The sequence below is a fragment of the Cupressus sempervirens genome, chromosome 10 (genome assembly GCF_028749045.1).
Source record: "Cupressus sempervirens isolate cs-2001-9-10 chromosome 10, ASM2874904v1, whole genome shotgun sequence".
Classification (NCBI taxonomy): Eukaryota; Viridiplantae; Streptophyta; class Pinopsida; order Cupressales; family Cupressaceae; genus Cupressus; species Cupressus sempervirens.
In genome coordinates, this window is record NC_143127.1 from 388,107,930 (window position 1) to 388,125,529 (window position 17,600).

General features: G+C 36.1%; 1 pseudogene across 1 annotated transcript in view; it reads left to right on the plus strand.

Moving 5' to 3' along the window:
• LOC149534293 (proteasome subunit beta type-7-B-like) overlaps positions 1 to 17,390 on the plus strand; it is a 49,491-nt pseudogene extending 32,101 nt beyond the window's left edge. The window contains exon 9 of the transcript XR_016356735.1: positions 17,005 to 17,390. The product of XR_016356735.1 is annotated as a proteasome subunit beta type-7-B-like (transcript). The remainder of the gene's footprint in view (positions 1 to 17,004) is intronic.
• The last annotated feature ends 210 nt before the right edge of the window (positions 17,391 to 17,600 follow it).

The window sequence follows — 17,600 nt, forward strand, 5'->3', positions numbered from 1 at the left end:
CATTGAAATTTGACATAATGCCTTAGGGTAAGGGAAGTGGAACTAGGCTTGCATTTAACCCTAATGCAGACCCAAGTGCAATAGCAAGGGATAGGGCTTGGAAACATGCCATCTCGGGGCACAAAAAGGGAGTTGTTACATGTTGGCATTGCGGTGTAGTATATAATGGGGGAGGAATAAATAGATTGAAGTATCACTTAGCAAATATATTTAGACGTGATGCTAAAAAATTAAAAGATGTACTCCAAGATGTTATGTGAGACATGCGAACTCTTCTAGAGGAAAAAATGGAGAAAAAAGAATTGAAAAAAAAGCAACAAGAAGAAATAGCACAACTAGCCCAACAGGGATCTTCTAGTTTTTGCTCTCCATTATCCCCTACTCCACCTACGAATGCTACTGCTTCTACGAGTGTGACCATTGGGCCTCGCATTCATAAGAAAAGATCAACACTTGATTCCATGTTTGCTCCACGCATGGCTCTAGGTGCACAACCATCGCTTGAGAGCATGGGTTGGAACAAAGAGAAACATGATTATGCGAAATTGGCACTTGGAGACTTCTTCATCTACAACAACATTTCATTTAATGTAGCAAGGTACTTATTTATTTAAATTTAAATTTATGTCTTCTCTTGCTTTCAAAGTTTCAACTTTCAATTTTCAAGAGACAATAATATGCTTATTTTGTTTATTTTAATTTATATTTTGTTTGCAAATTTATTTATAATATACAAATTTGTTTAACTTTAAATTTTATTTAATTTGTTTTAGGTCCCCTTATTGGCAAATTGGAGTTGATGTCGTTGTTGTTTGTGGTCCGGGGTTCAAAACCCCTAGTGTTGACGAGCTAGGAGGCCCTATTTTGAATCAAAGGGTGATGATGTAGAAGGTGTCAAGGAGTAGCGTGAGGTGTGGAAGACGAAGGCTTGCACCATCAAAACTATGGTTGGACTGATAAAAGGAGTAGAACACTCCTCAACTTTCTTATCTCCTCATAGGTAAACTGTAATTGTACTTAGATATTAAAAATTTAGAAGTAGAACTTGTACTTAAGTGATTAAGTTTATAAATTATGATTCATCATTGATCATTATACTAATTTGTTTCTTTTTCTTCAGGTGCTACAGTTTTTTTGAAATCAATTGATGCCTCAGGAAAAACAAAGAATGTTGAATATTTTTGTGAGGTAATGGATGAAGTGATAAAGGATGTGGGTGAGGAGAATGTGGTGTAGATAATTACAGATAATGCAGCAAATTATGTTGCTACAGGAAAGCTTCTTATGGAGAGACACCCTCACATATTTTGGATCCCTTGTGCTACTCACTGCATTGACCTCATGTTAGAGGATCTTGGTAAACTCCCTTAGATAAAAACAATTATAGAGAAAGGAAGGAGTGTATGCAAATTCATATATAATCATACATGATTTCTCAACCTCACGAGGAAACACAATGAGCAAAAAGAGTTGTCTCGTCCAGGGGTCACTAGATTTGCAACCAATTTTCTCACATTGAAATCTTTGCTTGATTCAAAGGGAGGTTTGAGACACATGTTTGTTAATGAGGAGTGGATTGCATCATCATATGCAAAGACCATTGCAGGGATTGATGCAACTGATCATGTTTTTGACGAAGCTTCTTTTTGGACACTGATTGCTGATATTGTGATGGTAATTTTTCTTTTTGTCCTTATTTCAACTTTATTTTGTTTATAAAATTATGTTATAAATTATTGTTCATTTTTTAAAGAAAAAACTTAAAGCTGATTATTTTTCTTCCAACTTTCATAATGATTGCAGTTTGTAAAGCCGCTTCTTGTTCTCCTACGAATTGCTGATGGAGAAAAGTTCTCAATGGGCTACATTTATGAGGGCATGGATAGGGTGAAGGAGGCCATTCGCTCTTTTTTTACAGGGAATCGAGATAAGTATGGGCCTATATGGGATGTCATTGATAGACGTTGGCATAATCTACTTCACAGGCCTATACATGCAACGACCTGCTTCCTTAATTCAACATACCAATTCAGCCCACATTTCAAGGCTGATGATGAGGTGTGGAGTGGCCTCTACGATGTTGTAGAGAGAATGTCACCTGATTCAATAGTTGGAACAATTGTAGTTTGTGAGATTGAGTTGTTTAAGAAAGCTCAAGGGGACTTATTTGCACGGGAGTTATGCAAGAAAAATAGGATGGAATTGATGCCTGGTAAAAATCGTTGATTCTACATCCTAATTTCTAATTCTATTACCATTTTAGTTTGATAAATTCAAAGTTATTGATATGATTCAAAATTTTTTGGTTTTAGATGCATGGTGGGAAATGTTTGGCACAAAGGTGCCAAATTTACAGAGGATTGCGATTCGCATCTTGAGCCAGTCATCTAGTGCATCAGGATGCAAACTTAATTGGAGTCTATTTGAGCACATACACTCAAAGAAGCGCAATAGGTTGGTAGTAAAAAAATTGAATGATCTTGTCTTTTGATAAGTAGGAGATAATTTCCACAGCTAGTCAAATTGTGATATGAATATCAGGATTTAACTGTGTGATTTTGAGTCAAACTCAATGACCCATATTTCATGAGTAGTGATTCAACATGAATCCATCTCTCATGAGAATAAATGGAACACTTAGCACTCATTGGATCTAGGTGATGCTCACAGGGGTGAAGCACCGGGACTTCCCGGGAGGTCACCCATCCCAGTACTACTCCAGCCTGAGCGCGCTTAACTACAGAGTTTCCTCCATAGTTAAACCCAAAGCTTGCAACCCCATTTGCAAAACCTTCACCAAGTGTTGTGCCTTATGAACCATTCATTAGAAAGCCCCTTAAGCTCATCAATTGATAAGTAGGAGATAATTTCCACAGCTAGTCAAATTGTGATATGAACATCAGGATTTAACTGTGTGATTTTGAGTCAAACTCAATGACCCATATTTCATGAGTAGTGATTCAACATGAATCCATCTCTCATGAGAATAAATGGAACACTTAGCACTCATTGGATCTAGGTGATGCTCACAGGGGTGAAGCACCGGGACTTCCCGGGAGGTCACCCATCCCAGTACTACTCCAGCCTGAGCGCGCTTAACTACAGAGTTTCCTCCATAGTTAAACCCAAAGCTTGCAACCCCATTTGCAAAATCACACAGTTAAATCCTGATATTCATATCACAATTTGACTAGCTGTGGAAATTATCTCCTACTTATCAATTGATGAGCTTAAGGGGCTTTCTAATGAATGGTTCATAAGGCACAACACTTGGTGAAGGTTTTGCAAATGGGGTTGCAAGCTTTGGGTTTAACTATGGAGGAAACTCTGTAGTTAAGCGCGCTCAGGCTGGAGTAGTACTGGGATGGGTGACCTCCCGGGAAGTCCCGGTGCTTCACCCCTATGAGCATCACCTAGATCCAATGAGTGCTAAGTGTTCCATTTATTCTCATGAGAGATGGATTCATGTTGAATCACTACTCATGAAATATGGGTCATTGAGTTTGACTCAAAATCACACAGTTAAATCCTGATATTCATATCACAACGATCTTGTCTTTGTTCACTACAATCTTCGCCTTCGCCATAGACAGATCCTTGGCACCGATACATCACCGATTGTATTAGAGAATGTTGATCCTCATGTAGAGTGGAACACAGAGATGGCTGATCCTATCTTCAGTGATGAAGATGTGGAGTGGGTAGATCAGGTGGATTGGGAGGCTGAGGTAGTAGCGATGGCAGTTGAGGAGGCTAGAGTGCGAGGAGACAGAGTGCAAGACCCTAAGGCTAGGAGTGATAGATCCTAGTCTGATGACGAGGATTATGTGGGTGAGGATGAGGATGATGATGAGGATGAGGATGAGGATGAGGATGAGGTTCAGGCTCAGCATTAGACACAGGGAGAGAGGATGGCTCTATAGTCTTCCATGACTTATCTTAGGCGCACTCGTAGGAGGACATAGACTACTATGAGCCCTAGTCTTCTAGTTGTTATTTTGATATATGTTTTGAACTTTTGATACCATGGATTTCGTAATCCATGAATATTGTAGACATTTGAGTCTTTGACATTGGGCTGACACTATGTTTATTACTTTAAGTTTATACTTTATAGTTTATAACTTTATATTGTGTTATTCAGTTTTTTTCCTTCAGAAATTCGCTTTTATACTTATGTGATCTATGCAAAATTATGTATGTGTATTAAGTAGTTTCTATTTATCTCAATTATTGTGTATTTGATGTTAATTGACTAAAGAATGCATGAAACAATCTTAAAATCTTTAAAAATCTTTGAATTTCACGGGTTTTTAAATTTTTCGAGTCCTTGTTGAGTCCGGTCACCGAGTCCGAGTCCGTGTTGGATTTTGACTTTCCGAGTTAGAGGCGAGTCCAAGTCCCGTAACTATGATATATATACATGTATATCTATATATGTGTTTTGCATATATATATATGCATGTAATTGAACCATATGCTGCAAATACTGATCACTGTATCTTAACCGATGATATATATATTGCCATCTGAGATAATATCACATTTCTATGTAGAAGTTGATCGTTATTTGTTCATAAACAATTTTGATTTGCAAGATATAATGCATGGGCTGTAATATTCATTTGAAACAGCACTATAGTAGTCGCTGATCTGTGATTAAGAATTGCTATGAATTAATTACTAACGAAAGGACATGGTGGTGAATGGTCATGTCTCCAATCAAAGACATGCCCATTGACTTCCATTCCTCTTTATGTCATATATATTCAAACAACCCGATCTTGCTAGGCATTGAAATCAATAAATGCCTAAGCATATTTGTAGCATCGAAAGTATCATAAATATTGGAGGATATCTCTTTCTTATCAGTGCAGTATAAATACAGATCTACGAAGTAAATCAGATCCATAGCAATTGAAGTTTGAACCTGCAATAAATCAGTCATTAGACAGCAAGACAATGAAATTGAAAACATACACATATTTTCTGTAAATCTGAAATAAACTTAATAAACGTTCACATGGTATCAGAGCATAGGTAAGGAAGATCCTATTAAGTTTGAGACATCAGATTTATACTTTGATATGGCAGTCATATTATTCTTCATTCGAAGACCATCTTGCAAGTGTTGACAACTTTGTATCTTGGAAGCTTTCAATAACGATGCTGCTAAAAGAGAACAAAATAGAATCATTTGTGAAAGAAGAAAAGGAAGAACCAAAAGATGATTTGGAGAAAACTCAATGGATCAAGAACAATGAGAAGGCCATGAAAATTATAGTGGATGCAATCCGAGATCACATAGTACCTATTGTAGGAAAACATGAAACTGCATACCGCATGTTCAAAGCCTTCAAAGATGCATCTGTAATAAATAACACTGGCAAAACACTTGAGACAAATGAATCATATAAGCATGAATAAGGGAGAATCTATAAATGCATTCTTCACGAGAATAACAAGAAGTGAGGGATCAACTTTCATCGGTTGTATACAGAGTTGATAACAAAGAGTTATTCCTAATAGCCTTAGGTGGTCTACCAAATTCATGGGAATCATTTTTATAGGGTATAAGTGCGAGACTGAAACTTCCAAAATTGGATCGGTTAATATATGACTATCTACAAGAAGAGTTGAGACAATTGACTAAAGGAAAACAAAAACCTATAGATGAAGACATTCATATTCTTAACACCAACTCTCATAAGAAGGGCAAGAAGAACTTTAAAAGAAAAATAAATCTTCATGGAAAGGGATCATCCAAACAAAAGAAAGACCTGTCTAAAATCCAATTCTTTAGATGTGATCAATATGGACATTATGCAATAAGTTGCCCTATCCTAACAAAACTACAAGCTTCATTTGCCAAAGTTGATAAGACAAACATAGAACAAGATCTTGAGAAGTTTGCTTTCTACTCAGCATTGTCCAATCAAGTGTCAAACAAATCCAATACAATGATAATTGATAGTGGATCATCGAGGCACATCACAGGATACCGAGACAATCTACCATGCTAGTAGAATCAAATGAGGAAGTTACAATTGGGGATGATTCCACACATTTCTTTAAAGGGGTTGGAATGTGCACTATCAAATTGGAATTAGGAAAACTTTGTTCAACTCTTTAGAGTACTATATGTGCTAAGTAATAGAAGAAATCTAATATCTATATCAGCTCATGAAGTTGATGGATATAGAGTTACATTCATGGAGGGTAAAGTCCTAGTATGGTCAAAGAATTCAACTATATAGAAGGCTCAAACTATAGGCATGAGACAAGGACTTCAATACGAACTTTGCACTAAGACAAACCAAGCTCTTATTTTATGAGACCTTAGACTCAAATGAGATCTGACATCGAAGATTAGGTCAAATCCACTTTTGTGCCCTAACTTCTATGGATAAATTTGTAATTGGGCTACCTAAATTAAATCAATCCCATAGCGAGTCTTATAAAGGATGTACCTTGGGGAAAAACACTAAAAGTTCTTTTCCTAATAGTTTGAGTAAAACTAAAGTTGTGTTTGAATTAGTCCACTAAGACTTATGTGGACCCATGTCAGTACCCTCCTTAGGAGGATTTTTGTACTATGTAATCTTTATTGATGATTTCTCTAGGTAGACTTGGATATCCTTTCTAAAGTGCAAGGAATCAGAAGAGATTCTTAGAAACATTAAAGAATTCAAAGCAATTACTAAAATCTCTTTAGGAAAGAAAATTAAAATTCAAAGAACAAATAATGGAAAAGAATACACTTTTGAAATATTTAAAGAATTTTGTACAAATGTTGGGATTAAGAGGGAGTTCACTATACCTTATAATCCTGGACAAAATGGAGTTGCTGAGAGGAAAAATAGGACTATTGTTGACACTGCGAGGGCTATGGTATATGATCAAAATTTGAATGTCATTTTGGTTTGAAGCATTAAATACAACTGTACACATTCAAAACAGATGCCCTCACTCACATTTGGACAGCAAAATTCTTGAAGAAGCCTTTACAGGTGTAAAACTTGGCATTAGCCATTTGAGAATATTTGGTTGCCCAATTTACATCCATGTACCTAAAGAGAAAAGGACAAAATTAAAACCTACTAGAAGGAAAGGAATCCTTGTTGGCTATAGTGAAACATCAAAGGCCTACAAAGTGTACATGTAACATGCTAAAAATCTGAAATCTAATTCACTAATTAAATAATGAAAAAGCATCACAATCTTAATCGAATGAAAGGAGATGCAGTTAAATTAGTTATTCTATTCTTTCACATGAAGGGGAAATATGAGTTAACTATAACTTATATTTTGAAATAACTGGAGAGTAACAACCAATTCAACTACTAGATTCACATGACATTCAGTGAATAACTATGATTTCACTTGCATTTCATAAACTAATTTATTGACATTAGGAAACATTTAAAATACAATATAGCAATATATTCATCAAATGAAGTAGGAGAACATGAAATAGATACCAGAGAATAAGCAGATGATGTCCCTCTGTGTTGTGCAAGCCTTGGCATCTAGAAGAGAGGAGAAGCATTGCTATAGGTTTAACCTCCCAATTGCAGACGTTACATATCCCCACACAATCTCCATTGAGAAAGACCCTCCCTACCCTGGGAGTTGGTTTGGGACACCCCTGTCCAGCCACCGAGCATCCTGGTGTTAGATTGTCAACTAGTTAGTTGATGAGGTTGTGAACACTTTGTAATCAACCTATCTCACAACTGCTAGCATTCTGACCTCTGGTGATCACATTGGCAATCATGCCATTAACCTACCTTGGCCAAGGATTTCGAATGGGCAACTTAGATGCTTGATCACCCACCACTCGACTTGACAACAATAATTTATACAAAGGATTTCCATGAGCTAAGTTATTGATTTTGATTATTAAAACTAATTATAATTTCCTTTCTTTGCAAGATTATTCCCACTCTCTCCCTTCATCTCAACCATGCTAGTCCTCATGGATGAATTCTAGGGAGTTTTCTTATATGATAGTTGGTTCATAGAGAACTCAAACATTGCCATCCTTCATGCTAGTTCTGGCTTATGGTATCATTAATGAGTTAAGCCTTCATTCTGATTGTTCCTTTATCATATGTAGTAGCACCCCATCTTAGAGATATATTGATCATATCTCTATATGTGATAGTACTCTTTGACAAAAAACATATGTGCTTCAAATTCAAAAGCTAGCATAGGTAAAGCCTTTTGGTAATCAGACAATTCCTTTCTTGTAACAAGTTTGTAATAGAAGAAGAATACTTCAAATGATGCATCTCAAAATTGGATTTTCAAGGGAAAAGAATTACAGAGGCATGCTCGAAAAGGCAAGGTGGCAAGTTCAGAATGCATGACTTAATCACAATAAACAATATATAAATGTAATGCATGACCTGATTTTGTAGGCACGATTTGGAAAATACGAATGGTATCGGTGTTAGGTAGATGCCACCCATCTACGCTATCAAGCTTTCAATTCCGTCCACAAAAATGAATACTGTAATATCTCACAAGCTCGACAAAATCAAAGGTAGTTGCTAATTATATTTACACCCTTACTAGAAATGAGCAGATAAAAATATAGCATAAACAATTTAGAATTTTTGTGGAAGCAAAATGTGTGGAAGAACCGCTCGAGAGGGTGAGAGGCAAAATATAATGCATCCATAAAGAGGGGAGCAAGATAAGCAATAGACACTTGCGTGCATGCTTAGTTACGCAAGAATGATTGAGGTGGCAAAAACGTTCGCACAGGCCTTCCAATTTCATATTTGAATAAAAGGAAAGACATATAGCTAGATGCCATAAAAGGAGACATGAAAAAGGTGGCCCCTCAAGGCAATTAAATAAATAATATTTAAATAATAGCCAAGGTTCGAAATAAAAGAAATAAGGGTGGCAACAAAATCTTCGTTCATGCCTTAATATATTAATATCGCCCCTTTATATGCATGCTTGTTTGAGTAGCCTTAACACACACACACACACACACACACACAAACACATATATATATATATATCAAAGTAATGAGAATCGGAATCGGCACGGCCGAATCGAATTGTGAATCGGGGGTGAATCGCCGGTGAATCGGCAATGAATCGGTAAATTTGAAAAAAACCCTTTAAATGTAGAGATTTTAACAATTTAAGACTTATTTCATGCACCCTTTATTGAATATAACTTAAACACATTATAACATCATCAAATAGAAGTTGAAACTTAACATATATAAACATGGAAGTTTGTGTTTACCACATGGGGTAAAGAGTTTTTATAAGACAGCTTCACATCCAACACCTACTCCAAGTGCTTCAAAGCATATCACCCCTCTCGAAAGGCTTGCTCTGTTGTTCTCTCCACCACAGACACTCCATGCCTGCAACAGCTTCAGGTCTCATCAATTGGTTAGACTTCCCACGACTGATAACCGCAGCGACTGGGGGTCTAGGGGCAGCGCCCCAGACGCGCTTCGTGTCACGATACAGGGCAGCCGTGTCGCGATACAGGGCGAGGTCGAGGGGCAGCGCCCCCGCCGCCAAGACCAAATTAGCACTCTGAAACCCACACAAAACTACATGGAACACAGTGTTTTTGTGATTTTCTTCTGATCCCACACTCTTTCTGGGAACCGCTGATGTTTTACTACCTGATTATGTCTTTCCCTTCCCTTGGGCATCATTCGTTATGCATTCTAAACATTTTTTATTTGTCGTCCTTTTTTTTTTTTTTAATATATAACCTATGGTTCTTCTTTTCTCTACTCCTCTCTTCTAGTCATGCTTAACCATTAGAAGGCCCTTTAGGGTTATAACAAAGAGGAAAGGTAAAAAAAAAAGCAAAAAACATAAGTGATTTTTTTATTATTTCCAACTAAACATGCTTGTTGCTGCCAGTCGATTTTTGCTGATTTCTAATGGCGATTCAGGCGATTTTTTGAGTGAATCGCCGATACATGCGATTCAGGCAATTCACCCGATGAAATCGCCGATCACGATTTCCGACACCAAAAAAATCGGCGTGCATGAATTTGATCGCTGAATCGGCGATTCACGTGATTTCAGCGCGATTTTTGTTACTCTGATATATATATACATACATATACATGTGTATATATATATACGTGCACTAAATTTAAGATTCACATACATATATGTGTGTGTATACATACGTACACATTTTATACCGACACCACTATGAGTATAGACACGATATTATTATACTAAGACATGATAGAATTTGCAAGATGTACTGAGATCATCCATATAATGAAGGTAATATTTCTTATTTGCATTTTTTTATAATGTTATAATTTAACTGGTTAGTTCATGATCATCCTTTGTACTTTCTTGCTTGTCTAGCTGTTTCATCCTTGATCCAGGTGGTTAGATCTCATACCTGATGGTTTGACAGTGGATTTGGGTGTCCCATTCCTAACTCCCATTTTGGCAACAGTTCCCCCCTTCATCGTGCTCTTGCAAAAAGGAAATGGTTTCGGGGTAATAACATATTCCCATAATTTGAAATAATAATAAAATATCACAATCATTTTCAATTTCTAAGATACTCATTTTCCAATTCCCATCATAACGACTAACTAACATGTCACATGAAATAATAACAAATAACTGAAATTCCTTTTCACAAGAATCAAATATCTCAACAACTTTATCGATAGATCAATCTCACATGAATTAATTATCTCAACAAATCTACCGAACAACCAACTTCACATGAATTTCGAACAACTAGAAGATTATTTTTAAATGTAGCAAAATTTGGGATGTAACAATACATTTTTGGACAAAGACAAATAGAACCTAGTAGAGATGTCATATTTGAAGAAGACATTTCTTTCAAAAGAGAAAAAGGTCCAAGTGAAATAGAAGTTCAGGATTCACATAAAACCATAGAAGAGGTTCCCACTCCCAAGATTCAGAGGGAGTATCTAGAAGTGACTACAAATGAATGTGAGACTCCTTCTGAGATTCAAGAAGAGATTCAAAATAATAATCCTAAGAGACCACTTTGTGCAAGGAAGATAATACAGGAAGGAGACCAGTTTGCACCGCCTAAAGGGACATTTAGAGAAAGTAAAAGAGCTCTCAAATTAACATATAATGCATTAATGTGTGAGATTCTTGACTTTGAACTTGCTGATGTTATTGAAGCTATCAAGCATCAAGTTTGCAAAGATCTATGACAGAAGAGTATCAATCCATTCCGAAAATGATGTTTGGGACATTGCTCCTAGACCAAAAGAGAAATCTATTGTTTCATCCAAGTGGCTCTTCAAAATTAAACATGCTGCAGATGGTAGCATTGAGAAACATAAAACACGCTTTGTAGCTAGAGGATTCTCACAAAAGGAAGGAATTGATTGCGAAGAAACATTCACCCTTGTTGCTAGATACACCTCAATTAGAGTAGTGATAGCTATTGTAGCCACTAAAGGTTGGAAAATCCATTAGATGGATATGAAAACTGCATTTCTAAATGGAACCATTGAAGAAGTATATTTAGAGCAACCTGAAGGTTTTGTGATTCATGATGCAGTTTCATATGTTTGTAAGTTGAAGAAAGCCCTAAATGGACTTAAATAGGCTCTTCGAGCCTGTTATGAAAGGATCAACAGCTGTCTACTGGATCTTGGATTCTCTAATAATGATGCTGACCCTAATCTCTACTTTAAGGTAACTAATGCTGATATGTTGATGACCTTCTAATTAGAGGAGAAGATCACCTTATTGATCAATGTAAGAAAGACTTGGCTTGTGAATTTGGCATGAAGGATTTGGGCAGTCTACACTACTAACTTGGATTGGAAGTTCGGCAGAATTAGGGAGCACCTTTCTAAGTCAAGGGAAGTACACTTGATATTTTGAAAATATTTGGAATGTGGAATTGTTAACTTATGTCAACACCTATGGAAACCAACCTACATAAACTAAAAGAAGCAGGAGCAGAGTCTAGGCTTGCAGATCCTACTTTATATAGATAGATAATTGGATCACTGATGTTCTTGGTTGACACTTGCTTGGATATCTGCTATGCAACGAATGCCTTGAGCCAGTTTATGTGTGAACCTCGAGAGATACATCTTGCGGCTGTGAAGCATATATTGAGATATCTTCAGGGTACTATAAGATATGGACTTAAATATGAGAATACCAATCTGGACTTGCATGGATACTCTAATTCCGATTGGGTTGGAAGTGTGACAGATCGGAAAAGCACATCAAGGTGTTGTTTCAGTTTGGGATCAGCTACAATTTCATGGATTTGCAAGAAAAGGTCTACAGTAGCTCAAAGTTCAACTAAAGTAGAATACATTGCAACCACAACGAGAGCAAGAGAAGTGGTTTGGCTTCGGAAATTGCTTGTGGGACTATTTGGTGAGCCTTTGAAGCCTACTATCATTCATTGCAATAATCAAAGTTGTATCAATTATCAGTGAATCCGGTACTTCATGATAGATAAAAGCATATAGAGATTCCTTGCCACTATGTGAGAGATATGGTGGAAAGGAATGTGATTCAGTTGGAGTATATTAATACATGCGATCAAACCTCAGACATTCTCACCAAGCCTCTTCCCAGAGTGAAAGTTGAACACTTAAGAAGGAAACTTGGTATGTTTGAAATGTAAGTTATTGAAATTGAGTCTCAAGTGTTTAATTTGTATTAATATAAATAAAGATGTTTAAAGTGTAAACTCTTTTGGCATATGTGTGACTTTGTGACTTATGGTCCTTACCTTGTCTACATTATTGAAATGTGACAATCTTTCTAATAATGAACTTTTGTTTCTAAACATTATAATGATTAGTTCACTGTCATGATGAATATCATGAGACTTGATACTCTTGGACATGTCATGATAGTTTGTACATCTTGGACATATTGATAGATATCATGAGACTTGATATCAGTTGAAGATCACTATGCTCCCATATGAGATAATCATGGTGGATATTATGGGACATAACATCCATGGATATGCCATGATCAGTTATGGTAGACATCATGTGACTTGATGTTAGTGCACATACCATAACTTGGATATACATATTAAGCATATTATATCCTTTGATATCACGAGTTTGGTGATATCACTCTTTCAAATAAGGCGAATTAATATATATATATATATATATATATCTATATATATATATATATATATATATATATATACTTTGTCTTCCCTAGCTAAGGGGGAGTGTTGAAATATGTAGCTTCAGTTACTGAATGAATTGGGACATTAACTCAACTAGAACAATTTGTCTTGTCTTTATGAACTATCTTCGGACTGAATTTCAGACATGTAAACGTTGAATACCACTTTTTCAAATCAAACTGAAGCAAATTAATCGCAAATGCTGAAAAGCAATAACTTGAACAGTCTCTGTTATATCCTGAACATAAACTGAAAAAATCTCTGCAATCATGGATTGAAAATTTGAATGTATAATGCAACTGCTTGAAGAACATACTGTGCATAACTAGGAGACTTTGGGTAATGGATATCAAAACAAAGTTATAGAAATATATACCTGAATCCTTTTACTGTATTTGTCTGAATATATGTTTCTTTCCTTCAACATCTTTTTACATCAACAAAGTTTTTCTTCTTCACAAAAATTCTTCCAACACCAGTTCTTCATCCTCCTGTTATCAACAATAATATATTTTCACTCCAATCATCTATTGTCGCTCACTGAGTGAATGAACAAGCACATATTTATGGTTGTGAAAGACATAAGTTATGTCACATAACTGATTCAACTAAACTTCTACAGGTGGACAAATTAGTTTATTTAATGATATCATTGTTCTTTTGTTTATAGAATAATCATTGTGTTGACAACCATACTAGAACCTGATAATATCCAGCGCTACTCTACCAAGGTTTGTATGGTTATTAGCCAATAGGCTTTCACTTGGGTGATAGCCCACCGTGAATTCCTCACGCTGCTGCTTCTCGCCTGTGCCGAACTTTTCTTTCGGTCGCCGGCATGTCCACACCATAGACCTGGTTACAACTGCGCCCTTTGAATGAGCATCGCATGCAGACAGACAGCTGCTTTGATGGAGGGGCCACGAGTCTGTTGTTAGGGTAAACAATGTATTACCCAGATTTATCCGGACCGCCACCACCTCTGCAATTACCTCCAACGAACCGCCAGAGCCCCCTATAAATTCGCTATCACCTTAATAGCAGGGGTAGGGTATCTGATAGGAAAAGGTGAAGAACCGACGAATACAAGGTAGGGTGGAAATCACCATTTTCCTCGTATCATTCAAACCCCTAGTGTTACAGCTCCAATTCCGTTTTGTGATGGTTAAACAAAATTCTTCCTGTGCAATTTTTTACTATTTTTCCCCCTGGAACTTGTCAACCTCAATGGTTAACCTTCGGTCAAGGCAGCAGGCCTTCCATTCTCATCTTTAGTTTTCACAAGTCTAAGAGGAAATGAAGATGAAGGGTAGATTAATAGTAGGGAAAGGTATGGTAGAGAAGGGGGAGAGAAAGAGCCGGCTCAAGGAAAACCACAACGGAGTCAATATGCCCAATTGACCCCTTGCCAGAAGGAAAATTTAGCATGAATTTACTGCTGCCTTTGATTGTCTCGATCGTCTCTGCTGAAGTTAACATGAAGTATTAAATTTCCATGCGTTTTCTTTGGAGTATGAGGGTCCTGCAGGACCGCATAGAACATTTGAATTCGAGGAGGAAATAATCATTGCAGCTTTCAACGAGTCTTAAACTGTGGGGGCTTCGAGCGCATTTTCAGTTATAATTGTGGTAAATTTGTTGTGGCAATTTGAACAGTGTTCTTGAGTTGCAGAAATTAGAAAGTTTTATTGATTTGAACCCATTTTGTTATATCTTACCTAGTAGGTAGCTCACCAACAGTATCTGGGTTGCCCTGTTTTCTTCTACCGCTTGGTGCATTGTTAGGGTGTATGGAGAAATCATTTAGCGGTTTAGTGGTGTGCTTGCCCTGTTCAAGCTGGCACTGCTTATATATTCTTTCTGCCTAATGTTAAATTCATAATCAATACTAAAAATAGTAATAATGGAATGCATTGAATACGATACGAGTTTCTGTAGCTTAAGTCCTTATTCTTTGAAACTAGCGTTGGAGTCATTTCCCCATTACTCAAGAAGAGTTTGAGCACGTTCTTCGAAAATCCACTCACCATTGCAACAATTCCACTGTTGAATGGAAATGTAAAGTTCTGAAATGTACTTTTAGTGCCACATTTTTTGAACATATATGAGCGAACTTAACAGCTTGACCCTATTGGCTGTACTCTTGCACCCTCTCCGGGTGCAAGCGCTAGTTAAAATTTGTTGATGCTGACAAACTTTATTTTAATCACCTTTGTCTTTGCCCGATAAGACACAAATTCAAGTTTTCATAAATGACCTCTATGTTGGTCTGTCTGCCCGATAACCTTCCCTCAAAACACAACCTTCAACATTTGTCAGCAATCTAATTTGGATGCATACATGTAGAGACAAAATTATTTATTTGTCTTATTAGATGATTTAGTTTAACACATAACCCACATCTGATAACTGTGCTGACACTAACTCTGATAACTGTGCAGACACAAACTTTGATTCTGACATTGTAACACTCGTCACCCAACTCTTCTCATTTTGTAGGCAGTATTTTAAAAGTTCCGTCGACATACAGACTGGCCTGAAAGTTTGTGAAACACAAATCGAACTGTGATAACACAGATAAACTCATATGAAGCAAAGGTGGTTCAGAAGATTCTGATGAGTAAAACAATTGTAAGTCTTGCCCTTGTAATAAACAAATATGTAAAACATATTTATCTTTGTTGTTAATCCATAAGATCATTTTCATATTCATTCTTACAGTTTATCTACAATATATTGTCCTAAGTATATGATTATTTAGCCTTCTGAGATATATACAAATGATAATTTCGGAATATATACATCTGTTCGAACCGCACATATGCAGAACCTGTTCACATATATAGAATGAATCTGTATATTTTGACATCAATAACTTTTTAATCCAACAGAGGGTATCTTTAACTATCTTTAGAAACAATTAAACTTATTCAAATGCATTCAGACTCTCAAACATTTCAATAATTTTAGTCATTATGTCATACACCCTCATAGTGAGTCATGCAGATAATATGGATATAAACACTTCCCAAAAAAAAATTCTGATTAAGCATTGTAGAAGCATATGACATTTCTGCACACATGGAAGCCAAGGTATTAAATTGGATAATCCTAACAGAGAGGTATCTTTGGAGTAAATGATCAACGACACATTATCACTGGCTGCTGTTGCTCTATCTCGCATGCATGTATTTGTCTAGTTGAGAGTTGTTTGAGCTTTGAAGAAATGACAAAGTGCTTGTATAGACTTTCACTAATCGTGTCTTAAAGTTGTCTAATTTGTTTATTAGGAATAAAGAATTATGAATCAAATACATTCTATCAATGTTCACAAAAGACGAAAGCAGGTCAATTAGGACATGAAGTACTAAAATAGAATCTTAGGGTCTAAAGAAGTGACAAACACCAAAACATTGTAAATGTAACTAAATGTGGTAGTTCCAAAGTGGTCAGATTGAAATCATATGATTCAAGTACCAGTATAAATTAGCCATGTGAGCAAAGGAGATTTTATGGAAACAAGGCACTGATAATATTAAAGCTGGCAATTATTCTGTAGTTTCTTTGAGCTACTGTTGTAACGGGTATACTCTACCGCAAGTCACCAATTACAGTACATGTTTCAAACTACGTGTCATGAAAACAGATCTGCTAAGCTGGGCTATGCCACATCAAGATTTTGTCTGAATATTGATTTTTGTCTTTGAAGTGTTTTAACAAATATCATGTTTGTAAATTTTTTCTCATTCATAGGTTAAAATTAGATTTGTTAGACTTTTCTTGGTTGAACATATTTACCATTTGTAATGCAGAGGTTCTGTCAACCAAGATAATCCCTTTGAGAAAGCAAGTGCAAGTGATTGAAGGGGATGCAATGGAGTAATTCACAATGAGAAATTACAAAAATCTCTCCAAACAACTATTGCGCTTCTTAAAAATCTCATTGAAAAATATATGCCATTGATTTATGTTAACTTTCAAGCCAAGTGAACTGTTAATGCAGAATTTTGTGGTACACATTCTTCTGCATCTTTTCTTGTTTCAAGCAAATTCTCCACAACATAGACTAAAGAATCATGCCTTTGCTTCGAAGGAATATGTAAAGAAGATAAATCAATACCTTCTTACAGTAATGGATTATGTTTTCTTCTGTCAAGTTTGACCTGCAAAGTAGATTAAGAAGAATTCAGTTTGAATATGTTGTCATCCCTTAAAAAGTATTTTTGAGTTCTAGTGGAAACTGGAAAGATAAATACATGTGCATCTATGGCTTGGGGTTTTGATTTTTAAGTAGTCTTAGAAACAGGCATATACCAAGAAATCCAGAAAGGTACTTTATTAGAAAAATATGGCAGGAAAAAAAAGAAATACTTATGAATTAAAAATAAATACTTGTGCAAACATTGTA